This window comes from Ptiloglossa arizonensis, chromosome 12, assembly GCF_051014685.1.
Source record: "Ptiloglossa arizonensis isolate GNS036 chromosome 12, iyPtiAriz1_principal, whole genome shotgun sequence".
Taxonomy (NCBI): domain Eukaryota; kingdom Metazoa; phylum Arthropoda; class Insecta; order Hymenoptera; family Colletidae; genus Ptiloglossa; species Ptiloglossa arizonensis.
This window is the reverse complement of record NC_135059.1, coordinates 4,457,539-4,473,414: the sequence shown is the minus strand read 5'-3', so window position 1 is coordinate 4,473,414 and position 15,876 is coordinate 4,457,539. Positions and strand designations below refer to the sequence as shown.

The following is a 15,876-nucleotide window of genomic DNA, read 5'->3' as shown; positions in this document are numbered from 1 at the left end:
TTCATTACCAATGAGAAACTCCGAACGTACAGAACGATTCGTGGCTCGCGGTACAGTTCGAGAAGATCGACGATCGGCCCGAATCGGCTCGATTCCCCCGAATCGAGAAATAAATCCAAGGAAGAACGCGAACGAAGGTAACGAGAAACAAAAAAGAAAACCAAGGAGAGGTCACGCGCGAAGCCTTGAATTCGCAGTGCTGCGACCGTCTACGATAGTCGTCGAAACCACCACGTAGCCGCGCTACCGTCGACCGAATAATGGGGTGAGTCGGTAGCGAAACGGGGATGATTCGGGCAGTAGCATGCCGCCCTTGGTGCCGTGAACGTCGTACGAAAGCGCTCGTTACGGACACACGGAACATCGATGGTGTTTCTCCTGCGACTCTGCGCTTGACTCGCCCCTCTTCGGCCCCCTTGGCGAGAGAACACGAGGGAAGACAAACCGCGCATCGAAAACAAACCACCCACGCCGAGAAACCTCGAGCACGCGTGAGTAGATTTTTTACACACGGAATTCTCATTTTTCTCCACCGTGGTGCGCCGCGAGGGTAGCGAGTCGAAGTTCGCCGCGTTCGCGCGAGAAACGTGGCTGAAATGCACGCGCAACTTGCCTGGGAGTGGGTAAGGCGTTAATTGAGCGAGGGTTGCTTTCAACGGTAATTAGACAGTGATAAATGGGCGTGACGATGCGGCGTACAGTGGCTGCAGCTTCGTTCAAACTACATTTCCACCGAGTGGCTACCACTCCGCGCGAATCCCGTTAATTAGCCACCAACACCCCGCGATCATTTCGTGGGTACACAGTGGGTACCCGCGACAGAGCGGGAACACTTTTCCGTGTTCGAATTTCCACGCGACAACCGCCACGCCGATCTCGTTTCGATTCGAGCGAACAGAGATGTACCTTCCGTGCGGTAAACTACGGATACGCGAAGAACGGTGATTGAACAATCTCTGGACGATTCACGGACGATTGTACCGCGAGGTTACAAGCTGTTGCAGGTTGTGGAAGCTTGGAGAATGTACAGGGTTCGTTTCGGAGAGGGTGCTTCGCGAAAGGAAGTAACGAGCGGAGTTTGTGCGTTTATCGTGCGATGCATCGCGGAATTCGACGGTCTTGCGAAAACGTTTCACGAATGGATCTAGGAATATTGAATATTATTTGCATTCGACCGTTAGCAATCTAGTCGTTCGTCCAAGTGATAATCATTACAAGCTTACGAAAAAAGTATTCTTCCTTTTTTTTTTTTCTTTTCTTTCATTACCAATGAAAAACTCTGAATGTACAGAAAGATTCGTGGCTCGTGGTACGATCGAAAAGATCGATGATCGGCCGTTCCCCGAATGGAAAAATAAATCTAAGGGACAACGTAAACGAAGGTCATTGAATATTATTTTCACTCGATCGTTGTCTCCAACCTAGTCGTTCGTCCAAGTGATAATCATTACAAGCTTACGAAAAAACTATTCTTCCTCTTTTTTTTTTCTTTTTTTACATTTTGTTCTGACATTACCAATGTACAGAACGATTCGTGGCTCGTGGTACGACCGAAAAGATCAATGATCAGCCGTTCCCCGAATCGAAAAATAAATCTAAGGGACAACGTGAACAAAGTTCATTGAATATTATTTTCACTCGATCGTTGTCTCCAACCTAGTCGTTCGTCCAAGTGATAATCATTACCCGAGAGAAACGGGTATCGATACTTTTTCTTTTTCAAAAATCATTATTTCGAACTGGATCTCGTCCCGATCTCTCGCAACGACCACGATTCTCTCGAAGATGCTCTCGAATTATTTTTAACAGCTTGCACCGTTCTGCTCGAAGAACCGCGAGACTTTCGGATAGTAGCGGGCGTAAAAATAACGAAAACCTCGAGATCTAGATTTCGATCTGTATCGTCGAAGTTCAACGTACCCGATGTTGGCCACCGTGACAAGTTCGTTATTGGATTTTCGAAATGAATCTACCGGACGTGTTTGTAAATGAACCGCTTTGAAAACTGATAGACAACAGCACGGTCCGATGCAATGACAATAGAGGCGTTTAGGTCAAATACGTTTGAAAATTTGTGTAAAACTGACGAGGTTCGATGCACAACGATTTTCGTTCAACGAGATTCAACAACGACGTGGTTGACGTATCAATTTTACGAAAGTAACGGGGCATTATTATTTCAATTATTATTTCAATATTCTAGAAACATTTGTTTTTTCACGACCCATTTCTTGAGCGTCACGTTCTCGAATCTGTACTATGTGTGTACACATTTTAAAAACCTGCACAAAGATCGTATCGAACGGATGAGAAACAGGCGAATAACACGGAAGTAATTTCTGTTTCTGTATAATTCAAATTTCGTAGATTTCGGTATTATAAAGGTTTCGGGTGCGATACCACCGAGAAACTATAGACACCGAAATAATTTCAAATTCATGTTCCTGTAACGAGTACACATTCAAAGGGCTGTAAACGTCGCGAAGCTCGTCTCGGCTGCTTTGAACTGAACCTGTGCGTAGCAGAGTGAATTCGATAAACGAAGAAAAGAAGAAAAATATTAATAACTGCATAATTTCGAATACCGTCTACCGTACGTCCGAGCAATTGAGATAAATCTGAACGGTATTCCATTGCGAGTTTAACGTCGTTTTAAGATTTTATTCAGCAAAGACAAGACGTACGAACAAACGACGGTTAACAAGCTCGAGGTACAATAAGAAATACACGTTGCGTTATTTGAAATAACGTACGTTCTCGTGTGCCGCGGGAACTTCTCTCTCGATAGGTTGATTACACTCGAGGAAAAAATCATTAAATCTCACGGCGATCGTCGCGTGATGATTGCGGCTCGGGCGAGGGTTTATTTTTTTCTGAATTTAAAGCCGCGTAATAAACGATGAACGTACAACGCCATTTGTCGAGATTATTGCATCGAGCCTAGGTTTTCTGTTTTCTTTTCTTTTCTTTTTTTCTTTCCTTCTTTTCTATTTTTCTTCTTTTTTCCCCTTTTTTGTAAAGCGGGGAATATTTAATTACGCGCCCTTTAATTGTGAAGACTTGTGCACCACGGACTCCTTTCCGGATAAAAATTTATGCAGACTTGAGGGAATTGGACAGACGAGATGAAAAAACGGCAGGAACAAAGGACAACTAATTTTTTATTTCTTTATGTATGCTTTCCATGTTCTTTTTCGTTATATGGAATTAAATAATGTATATTAAATTCAGCCTGCTTTGAATTTAGACTTCGGGAGAGATCCAAACGTACGAACGAAACTTTGAGTTTTTATATTTGATCTAGATACCAAATCGGTATTACAAATACCGGTTTTTCTACTGTTACACAATGGAGAACCGAATACTACCGATGTTATCAAACTGTGATATCATCGAACGACGTTTATACCTATGAAGACGTATATTGATTCGGTACCGATATTATACAGTCTTAACTACGATCGAATTAGAACAATGAATTAATATAGCAAATTCGAAGGCTCGTTTAAAGATTTCTTCTCAACTTCGTTCGATTCAAAATTTCAAGATATTCTTTTTGAATTTTGTAAAAGAAACGGAGATTTCACGCCACGATTATGTAACCTAGCTATCGATAGTTACAACAGTTTACGCGGATTGATAACTCTTCGTCTTTAAAATATGTATTATCGTTACGATTTCGTTATAAACGATGAATACATCGCTTAATAATAATTAATAATAATTAATAATAATTAATTCGTATAAACTCTGAATAAACATGAATATTTGTTTGACTCGATTATTTTCTTTTCCAATTTTTAATTTCGATATTCGTGAAATTACATTTCTCGTAACAGGTATACCTGGTATGGTACATATTTGTACTGATGTTGCCATCAAATACCCTACCCTAAAATATTTGAGTATTCAGTCTCCGAGTTTATCAATTTGTATAGCTATATTTGCACGGGTAAGTTTAAGTAATCGTTTCGTAACGATTCCATCAACGATGTAACAACCGAGTAAAATTTATTAGTATTTTGTTGAAAAGTACTGCGAAAATTCAATCGAGTTCAAACCATGGATCGTTCTTTCGCGAATGTAACGCAATTCTTTTCACGTTTGATTCATCTGCGGGAATGACGAAGTTTCGAGTTGTATTAATTTAACGAATTTTGTTATTACAATTAACATAAATCGCGACGTTTCGAGATAATACTTGGCGAAAGCTGTACAGATTTGTTCGTATCGATTGACACGGTCAATATATTGACTGGCATGTGAGCAAGCGTGCACAGCTCTCAAGATCGGTTTCGTGTTTCGTTTAACGGCTCGTCGAGTAGACAGCTACTATCGCGAATAAAAGGAAAAATAATGCTACAAAGACGGCATAAAATTTCCCATTTTTCCCGACTCGAAAATACACGACGACGCGACTCGCGAACAATTTCAATCATTTTTCAATATCGCGGGACTATTCCAATTTCGCAATGTTGTTTCTCACCTTTACAGCGAACGCGAATTGCGTACGAAAGTGCAATATACGCAGTGATGTAAAAGAACGTTGACAAATTTGCAAGAGACGGGATTTCGCGAAGATAGACATAATAATTATTCTTGTAAAAATACACGTTCGTAATAATCTCTTATCGGAGCGTTTTAAATCGTGTTTCCATTATGAAAATAAAACCACACATACAAGGAATAGAAATATTTATAGTAAATTTTCAATTTACGTTCGTAAAGAACGTATGTAAATTAATAAAGAACGTACGTGTAGTAAAATTGTGTATTTATTGTAGTTTGTAAAATTGATCAAATGTAAGTAAATGTATTAAAGTCATGTGTAAAGTCAAATGTAAGTCATGTATTAGTAAAATTTTTACTAATAATGTATGTTACCGAAGGTCGTCGAGAAAATGTAATTATGAACGTTTTAATTTTATGAATTAAATATGAATTTAAAACAACAAAGTTTTAGCTCTGTTTCTCACTAAAAATTCTGCAACTTTCTTATCTAAATTTGTTTTATTCCGATGCTCTACAGTTTACTGTATTCGTGTATTGTGTTTCGTTATCTTTGGTTTCTGCATTGCTCCTATTGTATTATATTGGGTTATTATCGATGCAATGAATATATACAATGAAACGAAACTATAAATATAACATACCGGGAGCATTCTCAGTAAACAACGTCCCATTTAATTAACAATTTTCCGGAAAATGCACAACGATCACTACGATGATTGTTAGTAAGGCAAAAGAAAATATACTTTGAGAAATTGCGAAACGATTGAAGCTGTCCATCGAAACAAAAGAAGTCACCTTGAGATCCTTTGAATATTTTATTAACAACCGTTCTACTTATCGTTTGAAAATTGCAAATTACTTCTTCTTAATTCTAACGAAACAACGATTAAAAATGTTCCACTCCGTTATTTCTGGTCATTCTATAATATAAGGATGACATTTTGTTCTTCCTTCTGGACGTTTCAGCCTTTCGTGCATGTCCGCTCGAGGAAAAGGTAGAAGGTTACATTCTGAACAGAACTCGTTGGTATAAATGAAATGTTTTCCTTGGTAGAAGCAACATTTCCTTCCACAGCTACAATCGCATTTGCTTAACCCTAAAATATCACATTAGGGTCCACTGGACCCCATACTATTTTCTCGTGTTTATATCTTTCGTAAGGAGTGACATTTAGCTTCCTACTCTCAACAGGAAAAACGTTTGTGGTACCAACATTCGGATTGATGCTTACAAAAAGCTTCAGTATACTTGAGGAATAGAAATAGCGATCTCGTGAAAGCTATGCAAGTTCGTACATCCAAATATGCAATTCGTGCATAAATTACAGCTAATGAATTCACATTACTTTCATCAATTCTTCCAGAACCTTCTTAAGAGACGTTCGATATAGTGTTTTCATTTTTGAGCTATTTTCTATAATAAAATGAATATTATGAATATTATGCATCGTCTTCCTATAACATATCTTCAAAATTTTTCAAATCGCAAAGCTCAAAAACCAGAAACCTTGAAAAATTCACAATATCCGAGAATGAAAGATTAATCCACGCGTGCCTCGTGTCTTTCACTTTCGCTTCCTTCAAAACCCTACATTTTCGACACACTTCGCATTTTTCGATAATGTACGAATTCAAATTTCAGAGCACGAGCGTTTCAATCGGAGTAACTCGTCATCGATTAGTGTATTTCGTAAGGAAAATGAACGATTGCGTATTATGTGGGAGTACAAGTGCGAATAGGATCCGTTTGGGGCCCGAAAATGATGTTAATGTAACCGGACGCAAAGTACGGTGTGGCAAAGTTAAAACGTTCGCTCGTGAAATAGCGGTTTCGAACTAAATTGGACCGTCTCCCCGACTTATCGACAGAACGAATGGCAGGTGATAAATGGCCCGGGGTGAATTTTTTTTTTTTCTTTCCTTTTAACAAGCACGATGGCAGGTGTTCCGGGTTTGAACCGAGAGATGAAAGGCTCCGCGTCCCCCGACCGACTTGTTTCGCGCCGGTGTCGTTGAATCCGTGAAACACGCGCATCAATGGCCGTATTCAATGCCGGCACGAAATCCGAATTCCTCGATCTGGGTTAATAGCTGCGGCATTTACAAAATGGTATTGACTATCTGGCGTATCATCAGTTACCCTTATCGAGGGACGTAACTTATCTTGCTCGAAAACTGGCATTCGAGGAATTGCGAACGCACCGGTAACACTTTAACGAAATTACCGCGATCCGTCACGATATTTCGCATACAAGTTCAAGAGTCCGAGCTCGCTCGCGAATACGGTGAACATAAATATCGGATTCGTTGAAAAGTTCTGCCTACGGTTTAACGCGCGGTGCTGTGGCGGATTTCGGTGAAACTGCGCGGGTGGCGAAAAAATCAAAGAACGAAAACTATGATATATTTTGAAAAATTACACCTTTGACGCTGTCTTGAAAGTTGTCGGAGGTGTGAACAAGTTTTCCAAGCAAACGTTTACGTTTGTACGAAACGGTGATACAAACATTTGAAGAAAAGATATCGTTTGTACATTAATAATAGGAAGGTTTGCAAGATTTTGTCAATTAGAGGTAATTCGATCAATTTTCTATACATATTTACCGTTCATTGCCAACGAAGCTGCAAATATTGAAAATAAAAAGACTCTAGGTGTTAATGACACGAACTGTATTCGCGTGTAATGGAACATTATCGAATAATATGATTAGGTAAAATTTTATTCTACTCGTAAACGATACAAAATGTACCAAACGAACAACGATTTTATTTCAAAGAAATGGACAACTATTTATCCATCGGGTCATTTTATCAATTAAAAGGGCAAAAGATATCGTTTCTTGAGATTATGTCTCCCCAATTGCGATGTAATTTCTCTGTGTCATTAGCAAAAAGCGTACGTCGCTTTTGTATTGTTCGTATATTGTCCTCGAATGTTTTCCTTCTTAAAAATACGTGATTTTCTTTCCTGACGATTCGTGTTTGATATTGAAAAATAGAAACAGCAATTTCGTGGAATCTATGCAAGTCCATAGACCCAAATATGCAATTCGTGAATAAATTACAGCTAATGAATTCACATTACTTTTACCAAATTTTCTACAATTTTTCCCGAACTTTCTTACGAGACGTTCGATATAGTGTTTTCATTTTTGAGCTATTTTCCATAATAAAATGAATATTACAGTACCACCCAATCCTCGTATGTTATGCATCGTCTTCGATGAAGATGTTTAATTTTCTCGATGATATTTTGACCTACGATTTATCGGAGTAATGACAGCGCAGGAACCCAAAGCAAACAATCGATCAAGCGATTGAATCGAGCGTGTCTGAACATACGCCTGTTGGCGTAATCACACGTGAATTATCGGAGGAGTATTCACACAATATATATATATATATTCCGTATCATTTTTATTCGAAATAAAATGATCGAGACACGCGTCATGTTATAAACAACGTGCAATTAACCGGTAAAAATTTCAAACGGAGTGTTCACTGTTTGTTGGTATCGTGATCTTAGATTACCGGTAAAAATGTTGAGCCAAGTTTTTTTTTTCTGCCATTTACCGGTGTTTTCGACCACTGGTCAACGATTAATAACAAAGAACGATTGTTCCCCGCGAAAGTTCCACGCCCGAGACGCGTGGAGTTTTCTAGTAACCAAATGAACTTTTGCAAATACAGAAACGAGGAAAACGGTTACTGGGTACTGGTCTCGGTGTGCAGACGGTTCGCGCGCCGCTGTTATTGAAAGTTTCGATCGATAATCGAAGTGCGAGACATTTTTGCACCCCGCGATATATGTCCGCGCCAATATCGAAGTTCAATAAATGCGTATATATCCACGCGAAGCTGTGCTCGAATTATCGGTAAAGCAGTGGAATTCTCGGCGAGCTCTATCTTCCAACGAAACTGCTTGTCGCGATAAAAGACCCCATCGCGCGATAAAGAGTCATAATTAATTGTGAATGGCAATTGAAAATCACCGGTTTCCTCGACAAGCTTCGAACGGTCTACGAAGCTGACAACTGAAACCGATTCGCGATTATGAGAGACAAAACAGCCGATCGTGACTCGAAACTACAGACACTTCTCGTTCGCGATCCAAGGAAAATTCTCCTCGAGAGAAAAAATTATATTTTTCTTCCATCGAGACGCAGGTCCGCGTCGATGGAAAGAAAAAAGTATACTTCTTCGGAAAGGCGATTTCCAGAAAAGTAATTGGAAAGTTTCCGTTTCGAATACGAGGTGAATCGAATCGTCAACTTTTTCTTTTATCAATTAACGAACGTACGCGTCGACGAAGCTTCCAAGTTCGGGTTCTCCATCTCTGTATTGTCCGTGGTACCGTAATCTTTCGCAAAATATTTCCGGATAAAACGCAAACAGAATTAAAAGTCTCGTTTGGATCGTTAACGAAACGAATTTCCCAGTTCCCTCCGAACAATGAAAGACTCCCTCTCTTTTATTTCCAACGTGCGCGAAATCCACAATGACGTCAACCAGTGTTATTTTTCACCGGGAATAAGCGAACTGTTACACGACCGCCGGGACATTGTCCTCGGGCTCGAGAAATAAGAGTAAATTAGGGGTCACCGTTTATTTCTGGCTCGTTCGCCTCGTTAATTCTCATATTTCAATGATTTGACGTTCACGACCATCGTGGAAATCGATCTCACCCCGTGATCACTCTCGCGTATTGAGAAAACGATTCGGAAAAAAGGTAAGAAACGCTGGAAGACTTGGATAGCGAAAATCGATCGTCCCGTGTTTAACAATTTCTAGACCGAAACGTATTTTATCGATTGAAAGAAACAACTCTACCGTTCGGTTCGACAAACGTTTAAATCCTGTACCATTATTACGCTGCACTCGTTAAATATTTCACCGTATACGGTACGGTCTTAATGGTCGAGCATTTATTAATGGCCGCGTCGCGTTCGTTTTCCATTCGTTATAGACGGAGCTAGTCACGGTACCATTCTATAGCCTCGATGTTCGTTTACATTCACGAGAGTCTTTTCTTTGTAAATTTCCTCGATATCTGTCGCGTTTACCGAACCTTTGGCAAGTTTCGCGACCGTCTCAAAGTCGAAATCCTCCGTCTCGAAATTTTCAATTGTCTTCTCGACGAGTCGCGATCTTTGAGACCGAGAGTACGAATAGGAGTTTCGCTCGCAATATCTTCGTTCTCTTTGGCTTCCTCTCGCTTTTACGTTTCCAAGGGATCTTCATTCGCGAGTTCTTCTCCTTGTTTTTCCGCTTCGAGAAAATCATTTACATCGATTCCAAAGACATCTCGTAACAATCTCCCGGCAAGAAGTAACGATCGTTTCTGCGTTCCGTTCAATCGTTGGTTCTTTGAACCCTTCGGAAAATTTTGTCCCCTTTAACGCACGAACGCTCACACAGAGAAGTGTATCTCGACGAAACGTGAAATTCGTAAAACGAGAACTGTGTTCCTTATATATATGTGTATATGTATATCATGGCCGAGAATATGCTCGGATCGATGTTTTTCAAATACCGGTCACAGGGTAGACGATACGACTGTTTTACGTTCGTCGTATGTAGATTTACCTACATACAGTCCATAGTACAAACTCCATTCGGTTACGTATACAATTCCTTTCACCTTCGAATCCATTTCACGATTTCTCTTTGACAGCGCGATGACCAGTGCTTGTCACAATTTTGAAATTCTTCGATGTTTCTCTCGCTCGACACTCTGTTCTCCTTTAAAATTGTTTTCAAGGCTGATTGCACCGCGGAAAGGCTGTACAAGCTCGTGGTCGAGGCACGGTACCGTTAACGATAAATAACGGACACAACATTTCTGCGTTGATCGATAAAACGAAACAACAGGTAACTCCTTCGTCGAAACTCGATTAACGAGTTGAGAAGGTGTACTCGATTCGATTTTACGAGCAATTCTCACACGATCGTTTATTTTTCATCACACGATTACGTTTCGGTCTCAAAACGTCCCGTGCGGGTGTCCTCATCGGGAATAACGCGAAGAATAATTAATTGTATGAAAAACGGTCGCTTAATGGGAAACCATCGGATCCTTGCAAGTGCAACGCGATGCACGATGCACCGCAAACTCAGTCACGAGCGTTTCGCGAATCTAACTGAGAATAATTGGAATCTGTATCTTATTTGTTCATCGTCACTGCCGAACGTGAAATTTACTTCGTAACGATATTATTAATGTCCGATCGATCGGATATTTTCGATCGAAATATCATCAAACGCGAGGTCATTCGATGCATTTTTCGATTATACTTACAACAACGCGTATCTAGTCGATTCAATGTCAAAGCATGTGAAAAAGAAAGAGTAAAACAATTGTTTGCAACTTCTCCAAACGATCAATTTCCCGTCACTCGTGCATGAAGATCGTTCACTCTCTCGTCTTTCCCAAGAATTGCATACAACCTAAATCACTGTCATAGAAAACACTTCTAACGCATATTTTTCTCATCGAAATTAATAATTTCGTTCAACTTCTTCGCTTCAACATCCATACGAAACGAAATCGCATAATAGGCGTTCAGAACCGCGAATGTCGTGTTCGTAATAAAAAACGACTGGCCGGTATCCGTATATACGTATACAATGTAACACCCGAAGCACAGTCCTAACAAATATTCGATATTCCCTTTCCATCTTCCGTGTATACTCTACTAACCCCTTTATGGGTTCAATTACACATTGTACTACACTCGTCTCTACCCAGCTCTCACGTGTTGCGTTACACTCGTTTGTACTCCGTCCGAGAACGAAACAGGAGATATTCGCTTCGAGGCTACCTTCTGATTCGGAATATAAAAAAGAATATGCGTTTCAACGATAACTTCTACGAACGTTACACTCTTCTTCGTTTATACGTCGTTTCAGGAAAATCTGGATATCTTCTCCATACAAAAAATATTAATTTATCGGAGAAATAGGTGAACCGAGAAGTTCCCTCGAAAAAAAAAACCTGCGCACCTGGCGCGTCCCTGATTGTTCAAATTCTATTCATCCGAAACAAAAGGATGACACAGTTTCGTGTTTTGTACGTAGTATAGTTACGGCCGGGACTAGAACGGAATATTGAAAATTTTTTTCAGCGCGCTTTACAGGAAAATTGTGCATTTTTACAGAAAAATGAAACATCAGCCACTCGCGGTTGTCTTTCTTCTTTTTTTTTCATTCTCGTAACATCGTCGATTTTTCGAATTACCGTACCACGTCTCGAAAACGTGTTTTTTTATTTTTCGTTCGATCGTCCGTGTAATTGTATTCCGAAATATTGTATTTCGAGGGGATTGGTAATCGTGGTCGGTTATCACCCCCGACGAAGAATATTTACCCAGACAGATTGGATCGACGTCCAGAAAGACGTTTTTGAACAGATACGGAACTCATCGCGACGAGAATATGGGAAAACGGGGTTGGAAAAATGAACGCGTAGGAAACTGGGAAGAATGGCCTGCATCCTGCGGCGTCGTTGCATTGTGGTTATTTTTAGCCAGCCTCGCAAAGCGTGCACCGTGCGTGCAGGGGTCGAATTGTTGCTCGAACGGATCCGTAGAAACGAAAATTCGAAACACCAGGCGTGCATCGAGCACAGCGCAGTATATTGTAAACGATGTAAAACGTACACGTTGCTCGTGTGAATCGAACGATGGAAAAAAAAATTGCACGAGGCTTGTAAACGAAAGCAATTTCCCGTTTCTGTTTAGGCTGCGTAAAAATTAAATACGGTAAAATTGTTATTTCGTGTACAATTACTTGGGTACGTATTAACGTTTCGTGAAACATCGTTATACAGGGTGTTGTCGAACGAGTGGTGATTCTACGCGCGAAAATAAGTCGAAAGAACGAAGTAACATTTTATCTGTAAAGAAGAATCTAACATTTTTCGTTTTCGTAAGCGAAGAGGGAGTCGAGTTTACGTATACGTTACAATTAAGAAAACCAGAGTTTTTATCGTCTATATAGCAATAATATTTACAAGAAAAAATTAAAAAAGTTTGGATTTACCGGTACAAGTACTCCCCTGTCCGCACTTCGAGGTTTAAAGCTGGGCGACCGAGCACCTGTAACACGAGACTCGCTCGCTGTTGCATTTACTCCTTGCGTATCACGTTCATGCGTGGTCGGATCTCGAGAAAAGAAACGGTCTGTTCGTGAAACGAATTCGCGACCAACTCCGATTATACGGGAACGCGATGTTCCAATTTTTCATACGAGTGAAAATCAACTATACGATAAGACGTGGTTAACTTTCGCTGGAATCTGCACGGTCAACCTGATTCCTTCGTTCAGGGTCTCGAGCTTAGCGAAACCTGACGCAATGGAACAGAAAAGATACAGTATTGCGTTTCTAATATTACATATATACTCGTCTAGTATTACGTATATCAAGTAAATTAAAAGTGAACCTATTTAAGTCGTATTTGGACTCGTTCTAGTCAGAAGAATCCAAAGAACGTACCATTTTTTGAAAGATAACGCGAAAACTGCGGAAAGTAAAATTTTGTATATCCCACGATTATTTTTTAATCACAGTGGCATCTCGAAGAAGAGCTCAATCTTGGACTTTGTCGCTCAACGTACTATATTTATCACACTTCGATTCTGAAAAACATACATACGCTACCCTACGTGCAAATACTTTCACCGCCACCAAGACCCTTCGACGACTTTTGCCAGATCCCGTACCCTCGTCAAGCTCTTCCGGTGATCGAAGATTGGGCAGAGATTACCATTGACGCGGTGCAATGTTCCGACGCTTTTATTTTTAGCACAAAGGCGATCGTAGAACGCGAGCGCGACGCTCGAACGAAGGCAACGGTTGTTGAACGTGCCGCGATCATTCTTCATCCCCTGTCCCGTGCATTCCACCATTTTTCTCGGGCACGAACGTTTCGCTGGTGACGGCAACGGTAAAAAGAAAGGCAAACAGAGAACGGTCACCGCTAATTACTTAACTTCTCGCCGTGGAATCGCGCGGTGAACGGTCACCCTTCTATTTACACGCCTTCATTGATCCACCGAGGGGAAACGAGCATCGAGACCTCGAGAGTGGTGGAGAAATATTCTCGCGGAAACTTTGTTTTTTAATACTGGAGCAAGTGTACCGTGTACTGGAAGGGTTCGTCAAGAATCTTGGGGATATCTTCGGTAGAAACAGATTGTGTTGGTACTCGTTGGAGCCTCCAAAAATTTGTTATACTCGTACGGTGCATTGGTGTATATTTATGTATATTATGTATATTTATGTATATTTATGTATATTATGTATATTATATGTTACAGTGTTGTTAGTATTAGACGTGGTATTGGCAATTAGTTTCTCTTTTCGCTAAAGATGGATTGATTGTGTATAAGACTAAGCTAATCGTCTTGATACTGTTACACACTTCGACATACTGTGACATACTGTGACATACCACGACATACTACGACATACTACGACATACTACGACATACTACGACATACTACGACATACTACGACATACTACGACATACTACGACATACTGTGACATACTAATAACACTGTAACATGTAATATACATAATATACATAATATACATAAATATACACCAACACACCGCACCAGTACAAGAAATTTTTGGAGGCTCGTACAGGGATCAACAATTTTGGAGACTCGTACAGCAATCAACAATTTTTGACGCTCGTACAGGGATCAACAATTTTGGGGGTTCGTCAGAGATCAACAATTATCGCGACACTTTTTTCATTAAATATAATAATATTGCTTCAATTTACAAATTCAATTTATATTATTTCTGTATCACTTTTGTTACGTACGAAGTGACGGTACGATCGCTCAATGGCAACTGAACGATTGTGAGTTCTTTATCTCTTTTTTTTCATTGAGAGAGGATAAGTACAAAGAGGATAGTTCGAATCGCGGCATTTCGAAATATGGGATTGAATAGATTGCGATTGAGTTGAAAAATGATTGCATTGTTCCGAAAACGATGCGATCGATCGTTGTCGATCGAGTAGACTTTACACAAGATTCCGTGATTTCCAGGTAAAGCCGTAAAAGCTACCGATGCTGTTAATTGGTAAAGCTAGTGCAAAACACGTCGGTCAATTACCTCCGGTGCGGAATTGATCGATTTGGCGTGAAACGACCCATATATCTTTCCCAGTTTTTACGAAACGATCGCGTAACATTCTTAAGACAACGGCCAACTGTTTCTACATCATTTTACGAGACCGAAACGTGTCAGATGCGATGAATTTCATTCTACCGAATTTTTTACGACAATGTTTCGATACTCGACACACGCCAACATTGAAAATTCTTGCACTAGACCTATTTTCGATCCCGTGGTTGACCTCTCGCAATTGAAATCACAATTATCGAATCCACGACCCGCCGTGACTCGCTCGTAATTACTTCCAATTGTTTTAACGTCGCGGCGAAGCGCGAGCGAGCGAGCTCGATAAAAATTACAAAGGTACGCCTCCGTAAATCGGATTATCGTATCATTTCGAGTCAGAAGCGACGAGATAAACGCTCGACCAGGCTTGTGAAAAAATTTACCGTAGAGCGACGAATAGCTAAATCTAATGGATCGCCGAGGTCCCGGTTGCATCGATTCGGTGGATATCGACGATCCCGTTGAACGATTTACACACATGCGGAATTCATTTTCGCGAGGTTCTCTTCCTCGAGGCCAAGTCAATTAACGTGTAGAAAACGCTCGAGCGAAAATTAGTTCCGTGAGAATTCGAACGAACTCGCTCGATTCTACGATGCGAGGGTAAAGTGAAAAAATACACGGTTGGTCGGACAATACCGCGAAGACTCGCGAAGAACACGCACGAGAGAACGATTACGTGCATTACGAATCCGAGGAAGTAATTCACGAGTCGAAATTACTATTGTTCGTGAAAAATAGTTCTCCTCCGGCGAAAATTTATCGCGAACGACGACGACGGTTCGCGCTTGCGCGTCACGATGAAACTTTCTCGATGCAATGTACGTCGTGCAACTCGTGCTTGCAAATTGAACGGGGAAACGTATTTTATCGTTGCGAAGTTTAATGCCCGGCTTCCGATTGAAGGTTCGTTTTCAGAGAAACGTGCCCTTCCGGTGAATCGGTCAGTACGAACATAATTTCCCCTTTCCACAATTTCCATCTGTTTAATTCCGATCGGGAAATACCGAACTCAGAAATGCCCGAGAACTGGTTAACCAGCATCGTTGGGTGTTTGTTTTTTCACGGTATCGATACGGTATTACATTGTTCCATTCCACGAGCGAAATTAATTTCCAAATCGGCGCGCATATTTCCTGTCCCGTAACCAGTTCTCCTCGAGC

The 15,876-nt window shown here is 40.6% G+C and overlaps 1 protein-coding gene across 5 annotated transcripts in view; it reads left to right on the top strand.

The window, feature by feature from the left end:
* The first annotated feature begins 336 nt into the window (after positions 1-336).
* LOC143153061 (uncharacterized) overlaps positions 337-15,876 on the top strand; it is a 37,800-nt gene continuing 22,260 nt past the window's right edge. For all 5 annotated transcript variants that reach the window (XM_076323819.1, XM_076323820.1, XM_076323821.1 and 2 more), the window contains exon 1: positions 337-491. The gene's annotated coding sequence lies outside the window, so the exon portion shown is untranslated. The remainder of the gene's footprint in view (positions 492-15,876) is intronic.